Raw genomic sequence first — 11175 nt, 5'->3', positions numbered from 1 at the left:
TAAAGGGGAATACTGTTGAGGGCACAGTGGTAGAGGTAGAGAACTGTAAATAAGAGAGTTCAATGCTATGTGGTGGGTCCTGTCCCTTACTCTTGTATAGTCAGTCTTGCTGTCAGCCTCAAGTCACCTAACAGTGGCTCAAAACAGGGATCCACAAACTGGCCCATGGGCCAAATTCAGACTATCACCTGTTCTTCTACAGCTGGACAGCTAAGAAGACTTTTGACATTATTAAATGGTTGGGAAAAATCAAAAGATAAATAATACACATATCAAATGCTTTAAAGTATGCCATGCACTGCTATAAACAATTCATTTAGTTAAAACAACCCTATGAAGTAGGTATTGTTAGTCATCTTATAAATGAAGAAATTGAAGCTTCCTTTTGGTTTAAGGAAGTAGTGAAATATCAAACACCTAGTTATAATTCAGCTGGAATTCAAATCCAGGGAGTCTTAACCCAGAGCCTATGCTCTTAACTTGCTTCCCCATATGAAAAGATCCAGCACAGTGAAGGTAGTATATAAGTGGCAAAAATGTGGACAACACATTCTGGTGAGTTCTAGGGAAGGAAGTTCACTGTGTTTCAGAGAAGCGAGGGAAGGCTTTGTAAGCCAATGAGATTATGTTTCTATAAGGATGCCAGTGAAGACTAATTTTAACCCTAATTAAGCAAATGTTATCTACCTCCCCCCAAAAGAATTTCATTTATTATTATTTCATTTATTATATTTTGTATTTTGTCTGCAAAAAAATTGTGGAAATTTGTTTTCTTTCTTCATATATATTTGTAAAATACCTTCTAGTTTATGTCTTTTCCTGGAAAGCCTAAGATATTTACTATTTGTTGTTGTTTTTTTAATGTTTATTTATTTTTGACAGAGAGCAAGAGACAGAGCATGAACAGGGGAGGGTCAGAGAGAGGGAGACACAGAATCTGAAGCAGGCTCCAGGCTCTGAGCTGTCAGCCCAGAGCCCAACACGGGGCTCGAACTCACAGACCGCGAGATCATGACCTGAGCCGAAGTCGGACGCTCAACTGACTGAGCCCCCAGGCGCCCCACTATTTGGTTTTTTTAAAAAAAATATTTGAAGAACCCTGGTTTATACCAGAGAGACATTTATTGCTAATTAAGAAGTCCAGGTGTAGGTGATTCCAGGATTAGTTCAGCAACTCAGTGATGTCATCAAGGACTCCATCTTTTTCTTTTCTTTTCTCATTTTCTTCCTCCACTGTTTGTAGCATGTCGTATTTTTATTGTTTGTTTGGTCTTCTCATGTCCACAAAATGGCTGCTTCAGCTCCAAGCTTTGCAGCTGGAAAGAAGAAAGAAGTTTAGACTGTGCATTTAGAGAGCAAGAGACATGTCAGCAGGTGTGGAGTAGAGCTGACATTTTGTGATCACACTTTTTATGTGAGAAAAAGAAACCCTCTGTTTGGTTATTTAGATTTGCTGTTATATGAACCGAACACAAAATGAAAACAAACCTGAATCCTCAGCTCCTAAAATGGGGCCACTGTAGAAGGGTTCTCAACAACCATTTGTAGAATGGACCACCAGAGAGAATCCACCTTTTTGCACATTCTTCTTAAGCAACATAGAGTAATATGCCTTCTCTTATAGTTGACTGTGCGTATTATGTTTTTATTTTAGATTATGAATGCCTTGTTCTGGGACATTGGATAGGGTTGATAATGTTTATTGGATGAATGAGTGAATGAATAAGTGAATGAATGAGTGAACAAATATACAGCTTTTCTGCTTTTTCTCTGTATGACCTTGAACAGGTCCTTACTGTAACATGTCAAACTATAATTTCATACGGTTCTCAACTGTCTACAGAGCACATTCACCTCCATTAGCTCATAAAGAAAAAAAAAATGCCTACATGTGTCTCTCCTTACTACATGTTCAGCAACTTCCAAGTTAGAAGCCAGCACAGTTTAGGATACAGAACGGAACTACACTCTTCTTTCAGCCATAGGGTACCTACCAATTAGCACAACCTATTTTTTTTCACTCATAAAGCCCTATTCATCGACAGTAAACATGAAACTCTTTTTGAATTCTAACCTTGGCCTACAAGTGTAGTTTATTTTTATTAGGTACTTTTTAAAAGCAACTCTCTCCACCCCCCCCCCCCCCCGGGGCACTTATGAATATGTACAAGAAGCTTGCCATCCAGCAAGTTAAACCATTAACCTTATGGAGTTGAATGAAAGAAATGTGGGCATTTGTGTTTTTTTAATGACTAAGGTGTGTGGAAAGACTCTGTATCATGATTATTGTGGGTTTTTTTTATTTTTGTTAATATTTATTTATTCGAGAGAGATAGAAAGAGAGAGTGCATGAGCGGGGGAGAGTCAGAGTGAGAGAGGGATACAGAATCTGAAGCAGGCTCCAGGCTCTGAGCTGTCAGCACACAGCTTGATGCGAGGCTCCAACTCAGGAGCCTTGAGATCATGACCTGAGCCAAAGTCTGATGCTTAACTGACTGAGCCACCCAGGCGCCCCTCATGATTATTGTTTATTGTCTCCATTTGCTTTCGGCCTTCTGCAGCCCACGCGTCCTAGATGTAAGCTCCACAAGGCCTGAGGTCTTTGTTTTGTTCACTAATATAGCCCCTGCTCCTGGAACATTGACCAGCACTCAATAAACCCTTCATAATGAAGGAAAAAACTAGAGCCCCAGGCAGCTTAATTGCATGGTGTAGAGTCAGCAATCTGTAAAGGATCGTTGTTTAAAGCATAAGAAGAGATCATTCCAACCATAAAAGGAGAATACTTTCTAAGTTATGAAATACATAAAATTATTCCTGGAAACATTTTCACGAAACTGTCTATACTGTAGGACTTACTTACTTTCACCCATACTTATCCCTTTGCTGAATTGCCTCTCTTCATTTCTCTTCCTTCATTCTCTTCCTTCTACCTGTATTCCCTTTCTGCACAAGCAAGTTCTACCCATACCTAGAGTCCTGACCCCAGGGCTATCCCTTCCACAAGCAAAAACAGCTCCCTATCTCCTTGGCTTCTCTCTAGCGCAGTTCACCTCTCTGCCCTGCATACCTGCCAAGTTCTGTGGTTCAAACTTAGATCAATTTTCTAGGTGTGCAAGATGGTTTGTTGTCGATCTAGATGCATTTCAGGGACAAGAGACACAAAAAGCTTCCATGCTGCTCTGCCATATTGGCTCCTCCCCTAATCTAGAGTTATCCCTTCCAGAAAAGCCTTCTGCAAACTCGTTTCTCTCTTTTGAATCCTTCAAATGCTTGATTTGTATTTCTCTTAAAACACTCATCCTATTATAAATCTTATTACAGTTATTTTAGGGATATGCATGTATGTATGTATACATGTACGTATTATTTTTTAATTACCTTGATGGCCACCACCGAGGTGACCTGGCTCTGTTCTCCAGCCTGCAGTGCCTCCAGAACCATGGGTGGCACAGGAGGGTGGCTGCTAGGCACTCGGACGCCACTACGGCTCAGGCTTAGCTTTTCAGACCCAGGCATCCTGGATGACCCCACTGTGGAGGTCAAGGAGGCTGAGGAGGTCGAGGTGTCCTTGGATGCAATGCTCCCAGGAGCTGGGGCACAAGCAAATGCAGACATAGACACAGATGCAGGCGGTTAGCCCCCCTCCCCAGACATGAGCTGAGGACTTTTAATAGACTGTGAATCTATTCACTCTCACACTTGAACAAGAAAATGGACAGAACATATGGGACAATTTTCAATACCCAGGCCATCAGGCAGGGAAGGATAGTGACCCTAAGGGTTGAGAAACAAACGAAACGAACCCTACTATCATCCCAGCCTACTGTCTTCAGAGAGTTTTCTGGCCACAGTACATGGAGGGGAGACTGAGGCAGAGCCTGACAGACATCCTAAACTGATGAGACATTGCTGAGAGTCTGAGATCAAGACCGCTCAAGTTCATGAGACAGAGCGCTGGGAAAGACAGAGCTACACAGACAGAATCCTGGAAATGTGCAGAGGTGCCCCCATCAATATTCAGCAGAGGACTGACCAGTAAACTACTCAGTGCTGGACAGATGACCACCCTAAACTAAGGGTTAGAGAAACAAGTACCCAGTGCTGACACAGGGGCTAGAATATTACCTGTTCCCCTCAGGCAAACTGGAAGACCTCACAATTCACAGAACATTGAGTAGATTACTCAGAAGAGCCTTTCCCCAGTAGCAGGAAATAATTAGCCCTTAACTAAGCACAGCTCTGATCCCTTTTAACAAATCTCAAAAGCAAGACCCAGGAGGATTAAACTGTTTTTGGGTAGCTTAACTGTATCCAAGAACAAAGCTCAAGAATGCAAAAATATCCAGCACCTAATAAGGTAAAATTGTTTCTGACATCCTATAAAAACTTACCAGGCATGCAGAGAAACAGAAAAATGTGACCCATAATGAAGATTAAAATCAATCAATAAAGAAGACCTGAAACTGACCCATATGTTAGAAGAGCAAAGAAGGACTTGAAAACGATTGTTATAACTGTACGCCACATGCTGCAAAGATTAATTAAAGACATGGAAGATTTGATAAAGAGCCAAATCAAATTTCTAGAGATGAAAATTACAATGTCTATAGTGAAAAATACACTGGATAGGATCAGTGGTTTTGAACATATAGCAAAGAAAATATCCAAAGGTTTCCACTTGGAACTCAAGTGGAAAAAATTTAACAGTGCCTCCTCATTAGGCCATGGGACAACTTCAAGTGGCCAAAGAAAGGAAGAGAGAGGGAAACAGAAACAATATCTGAGGAGATAATGATCAGATATTTTCCAAATTTGATGAAAACAATAAACCATTGGTGTCAAGTATCTCAATGAACCCCAAGCCCAAGAGACATGAAGAAAATCATACCAAGACAGATCATAACCAAATCGTTCAAAACCAGAGAGAAAGAGAAAGTCTTAAAAGCAGCTGAAGGAAAAAAAAAAAAGAAACAAGGTTAAGTGTTAATGTTTAATGTTAACCGTAAACAATGTTAAACCAAGATAAGGATGACTTCAGATTTCTTGTTGGAAATGACATGAGAAGTCAGCAGAGAAACATCAATAAAACACCGAAAGAAAAATCTAGCAACCTAAAATCCTATATCCCGTGCAAACATCTTTCAAAAATGAAGATGAAATAAGAATTTTTTCTGGGAATGCAAGCTGGTGCAGCCACTCTGGAAAACAGTATGGAGGTTCCCCAAAAAACTAAAAATAGAACTACCCTACAACCCAGCAATTTCACTACTAGGCATTTACTCATGGGATACAGGTGTGCTGTTTCAAAGGGGCACATGCACCCCAAAGTTTATAGCAGCACTATCAACAATAGCCAAAGTATGGAAAGAGCCCAAATATCCATCAATGGATGAATGGATAAAGAAGATGTGGTATATATATACAACAGAGTATCACACAGCAATTAAAAAGAATGAAATCTTGCCATTTGCAACTACGTGCATGGAACTGGAGGGTATTATGCTAAGGAAAATTAGTCAGAGAAAGACAAATGTCATATGACTTCACTCATATGAGGACTTTAAGATACAAAACAGGTGAACATAAGGGAAGGGAAGCAAAAATAATATAAAAACAGGGATGGGGACAAAACATAAGAGACTTAAATATAAAGAACAAACAGAGGGTTGCTGGAGGGGCTGTGGGAGGGGGATGGGCTAAATGGGTAAGGGGCTTAAGGAATCTACTTTTGTTTTTTTATTTTTTTTTAAAATTTTTTTTTCAACGTTTATTTATTTTTGGGACAGAGACAGACAGAGCATGAATGGGGGAGGGGGCAGAGAGAGAGGGAGACACAGAATCGGAAACAGGCTCCAGGCTCTGAGCCATCAGCCCAGAGCCTGACGCGGGGCTCGAACTCATGGACCGCGAGATCGTGACCTGGCTGAAGTCGGACACTTAACCGATTGCGCCACCCAGGCGCCCCGGAATCTACTTTTGAAATCATTGTTGCACCATGTGCTAACTAACTTGGATGTAAATTATAAAAAATAAATAAATTATAGAAAGTAAAAAAAAAAAAAAAAAAGGAATTTTTTTCAGACATAAAAAGCTGAAGGAATTCATTACCAGCAAGCCTGCACTGCAAGAAATGTCAAAGGACTTTTTTCAGGCAGAAGGAAAATGATACCATTGAAAATATAGATCTACACAAAGGTACAAAGGGCACCAGAAAGGGTATCTACACTGATCAATGTGTTCTGTCTTATTATTTAAATCTCTTTAAAAGATAACTGACTGTGTAAACAAAACTAATATCAATGTAGTGTAAAGGGTTATAGCAGACTTATAACATGTATAAAGTAAAATATATGACATCAATAGCATAAAGACTGAGAGGAGAAAAATATACTATTCTAATACTTTTATAGTTATTTTTATACCTGTGTTATCTTTCCTATTAGACTTAGAATATAATCCCTTTATGACTGCATCCTAATTATTAATCTTTTAAGATTATGTAATGCATTATAGTCTAATATACAATGAATTGGTCTTTGCAGATGAGATCGCTTAGTTCCTGTTTGCCTTCCTGACGAGTGATTGGAGGGAAGAAAGAGCTATCTTGCTGAGAGATGGCTTTGCATGGATGAGAGGAATCGCTTCTGGAAAGACTGTTTTCCGGCAAGCATCTGCTCTGAGCCAGTGGACACCCCTATTTGCTTACTGGGTGGGCTATTTATCCTTTTTATTTATTTTTTATTTTAGAGAGAGAGCACAAGTGGGAGAGAGGGACAGAGAGAGAGAGAGAGAGAGAGAGAGAGAGAGAGAGAGAGAGAAAATCCCACGCAGGCTCCACACTCAGTGCAGAGCCAGACTTGGGGCTCAATCCCACCACCCTGTGATCATGACTGAAATCAAGAGTCAGACAACCGACTGAGCCGCTGAGGCGCCCTCTGCTGTTTATCCTTAGCCTAAATTGCATTACTGGTGCCCTTGGCAAAATCACAATTTGAAACCGTGAAAATATGAAAAACAGCAGGAAGAAGCTATTACAGAAAGGTATTAGTCAACTAATAATGACCAATTTAACCAGCTCTTCAGGAAGGAAGAGAAAAACGAACATTCACCCACTGCTAGAAGCTTTACATAGGGAAACTCACTTAATCCTGTGAGTGTCGCATTATTCAAACTGGACAGATGAAGAAATGGAGATTTGGAAAAGTAAAGTATCATGTCCAAAATCACACAGTGGATAACTTCAGAGTTCTACTTAAACAATTCCTGGACCTTTCATATGAGATAAATACCAAAGGCAGCATTTTAAAGTGAGATAGTCTCAATTTTATTTCAAAGTCGATCATGTGTGATTACCTCAAATGTGTTTTATTTTGTTCATCCATAAAGAAAAAAATGAGGCACACGTGGGTGGCTCAGTCGGTTGAGCATTCAACTTCAGCTCAACTCAGCTCATGATCTCATGGTTCGTGAGTTCGAGTTCTGAGCTGTCATGTGTTGACAGCTCAGAGCTCAGAACCTGCTTCGGATTCTGTGTCTCCCTCTCTGCCCCACCCCTACCTGCGCTCTGTCTCTCTCTGTCTCTCAAAAATGAATAAATGTTAAAAAAATTTTTTTGAAGAAAAAAATGAAAATATGCATAAGATGTTTAAAAATTCTCACATTTTATACACATACCGAAACATACATATTTCTTTGCAACTTAAGTAAGTACTATCACAAAGAAAGTTTTCCTAACTTAAGTAAATAATATCACAAGGAAAATTATATTTAAGATAAGAAAAAAGAGTTTTTGAAGTCTTAAATTCTCAGTTATACTTCAAAAGAAATCTCAAAGGAGATATCAGGATTAATAGAATTAAAATAATTAAACAGTAAATAGTATTGCATCATATATCCCTGTTAATTTGAAATGCACTAGGTACAGTTGCTGAAGATCTGAAGACCTTTTTAAAGAACCAAAGAAAAAAATCTAAACTGCTTTTTGGTTATAATAACCTAATTTCTTTAGCAGCCATAGACTAAACCAATAATATCTATTATAAACAGATTCCTCATTTTGAGGTTGTTGTTCATGGTTCAGAAAGAGAGAATAAGAATCTACAAGGTGAATGTGATATATTACTCATTAAATGGAGGTTGGATGGTATAGTGAATTGAATGGTGCCCCCCCTCCCCCGGAGAGATATGTCCACATTCAATCCCTGGGACCTGTGAATATTAATTTATTTGGAAAACAGTCTTCGCAGATGTAATTAGGTTAAGGATCTTGAAACGAGATCATCCTGGATTATCCGAGCAGGCCCTAAATCCAATGACAAGTATCTTTATAAGAGAAAGGCAGGGGGGTGGTTGGCAGACAAATGAGGAGGGGACACAGCAGAGAAGCAGAGAGTGGAGGTGAGCTACTACAAACCCAGGATGAGGCACCAGACTGGAAGAGGTGAGGCCCATTCTCCCCTAGAGCCTCCCGAGGGAGCACAGCCCTATGTCATCTTCATTTCACTCTGGCCTCCAGAACTCTGAGAGAATAAATCTGTGCTGTCGTAATCCACCAAGTGTGTGGTCACTCGTGACGGCAGTCCTAGAAAATTAAGACAGATAGGGTTTAACCAGAAAAACTTGTTTCTGTGAAGGGTGGCTCCTCAGAGCAAATTTTCACAGAATCTTTCCGAGCCAAACAATAGATGAAGACTCTTGACAATAAAATATAATTTCTAAGGGGGAGGATATGTCATTTTGATGATATAGAGTTAATTGTTGCCTGAGGTGGAGAGTGATTTAAATTTGCAAATCCTGGAATTTTTCTAATAGATTGATAGATGATGGCTGTTGTTCTCTGGGGATTAAATTATTGTCTATTATGGTTTATGAGAAACTTAGGATGGAAACTTTCCTCTTTTTTTCTTTTAGTCTTTTTTAAGTTTATTCATTTTTGAGAGAGAGGGGGACAGAACCAGAGCGGAGGAGGGATAGAGAGAGAGAGAGGGAGACGCAGAATCTGAAGCAGGCTCCAGGCTTCGAGCTGTCAGCACAGAGCCTGACGTAGGGCTTGAACCCACAAACCACAAGACCATGACCTGAGCCGAAGTTGGACACTCAACCGACTCAGCCATCCAGGCGTCCCAGGATGGATACTTCCTTCTTATCAAGGACACAGATTTCTCCATTTTTTGCCCAAAATGCCTATTACAAAGCTTTGAGTAAATGAATGGAAAAGGGAATTAATTACAATGAAAAGTAGGCAACTACCAATCTGATCAGCAGGACTACATGTGCCACAGAGCTGATTTAGCTTAATCACAGGGTAAAACTCACAATGCATGTTGCATAATAATTTTCAACTATGATATAACGTTAAGTTGTGGTTTTTGTTATATAGTCAGGATGAGTGGTGTTTTCAAGAATTACTTTTGAAAAACAAAGAGGGAGCATATGTTAAGGAATTTGTAAATGTTCTTGACTTTGACCATCGAATCCACTTGGGCATATCTATCCCAATAAAATAACCCTACATTTAAAAATAAAAAGCTATGAATGGAATGATATTCATTATGGAATTACTTAAGCTAGCAAAAACTTAGTAAGTGTAATTGTGGAATCGTTTAAAAATTCTATGTTGTTCGGAATATCATGCAATCATTAGATACAGTGCTTTTGAAGACTGTATACTAACCTGGACAAGTCTTTTAAAATAATATGTAAGAGCAGGCTGAAAAAATGAACTTAGAGAATGATTAAAACAATGTAAAAAATTGTGTATGGAAAAAGAGGTAGGGGGCAAATATACTAAAAAGTCAACTAACAGAAGGTGTACAGGTTATGGTTCTTCACTATTTTTATCCAATTTTCTTCATTTTTTAAATATTAGGATTGTTTTGGCTCAAGTTACAAACTGAACAAAGCCAATTTGATCATATGCAAGCACTGCTTTTCTTTTTGGGGGGTTAATATCAATAGCTATGACTATTTATATATAGCTATAGGCCTCCTCCTCTCTCCTCCATATAGCCTCAACATCCTAGCTACCAGGTAGTATCTTAAAATGAAAGCAAGTGTCAGGCCAAATTCTGACATGCATTCAGGCATTTATTAGAAACAGACATTAAAAGAGTATACAATTTGTTCTGTAAGTTGGATGAAGTCCTTACTTTCTGAAATTTTAGGTGCTCTACCACCTTTATATGAAAAATATACCTGAAAGAAACAGGATTCAATTAACCATATAGTTATTGAAGTATACAGTTGACATGAGGTAACCAGAAAACTCCCAGTTATTAACTGGTCCCAGAACTGTTTAGGAATCGGGCTTTTTGCACTTTTTTTCACCTTTTTTTTTTTTTTTTTTTGACATCCTGGGTAGTGTATCCTCAAATTATTTTAGCCAATTTCATATCTTGATGGCCACTAATTCCATAAATAAAAACTCATTTTTAACACATCCACTCTTTCTAGCAGAGGAAGAGGTAAACCCTCTCTAGTAGAAGATGCCATCTGGAGAAGCCTCTATAATTCTTTTTATAATCAAGGTTAAACATTCCTTAAAAATTTCTTAGACATATCTTTAGACATAAAGCCAAGAGAGGAAGGAAAAAACTCACAAATAAACAATAGCAATAGATCCATAGGTGATCCAAATATTGAAGTTAACAGATGTAGGCTTTAAAATAACTATGATTAATATGTTCAGGAAAATTGAGAAAAAGGTAGAGATAAAAAAAAAGGAGGATTTCTTATACTTTCAAAGAATTGGAATTTAAACCAAAAAAAAAAAAAAATTAAAAAAGTAAAGCTTCTAAAACCAAAGTCAATTACCATGATCGTAACTGTTGTATGAAAAAAAAAATTCTGCTGAATGTGAGCTGAGACTAAAAAGGTAACACTTTTGTAGAGCTAGGATACAGTCTCCCTGACTCCTGATTTAGTCAACCATTTATACCCACACTAAGGAGACTCCGGAAACTTGCAGCCGCTATGAAAGTCGGGACATACGCAGTCATATATCGCTGACTTGAGTCGCTGAAAGCTCTGTGCTCCTGTAGGAGGAGGCTTGGATGCCAGTAGTACTGCTCAGGGGGCTCAGCTGAGCCAGCAAAATGGGGTCTCCATTCAAACTTATTTTAGAATTAGCTACAATAGGCAGCAACCTTGTGATTCAAGGGAACTTGGCAAAAA

The sequence above is a fragment of the Herpailurus yagouaroundi genome, unplaced genomic scaffold (genome assembly GCF_014898765.1).
Source record: "Herpailurus yagouaroundi ecotype Mexico unplaced genomic scaffold, PumYag 100, whole genome shotgun sequence".
Classification (NCBI taxonomy): Eukaryota; Metazoa; Chordata; class Mammalia; order Carnivora; family Felidae; genus Herpailurus; species Herpailurus yagouaroundi.
This window is presented reverse-complemented; position numbering follows the sequence as displayed.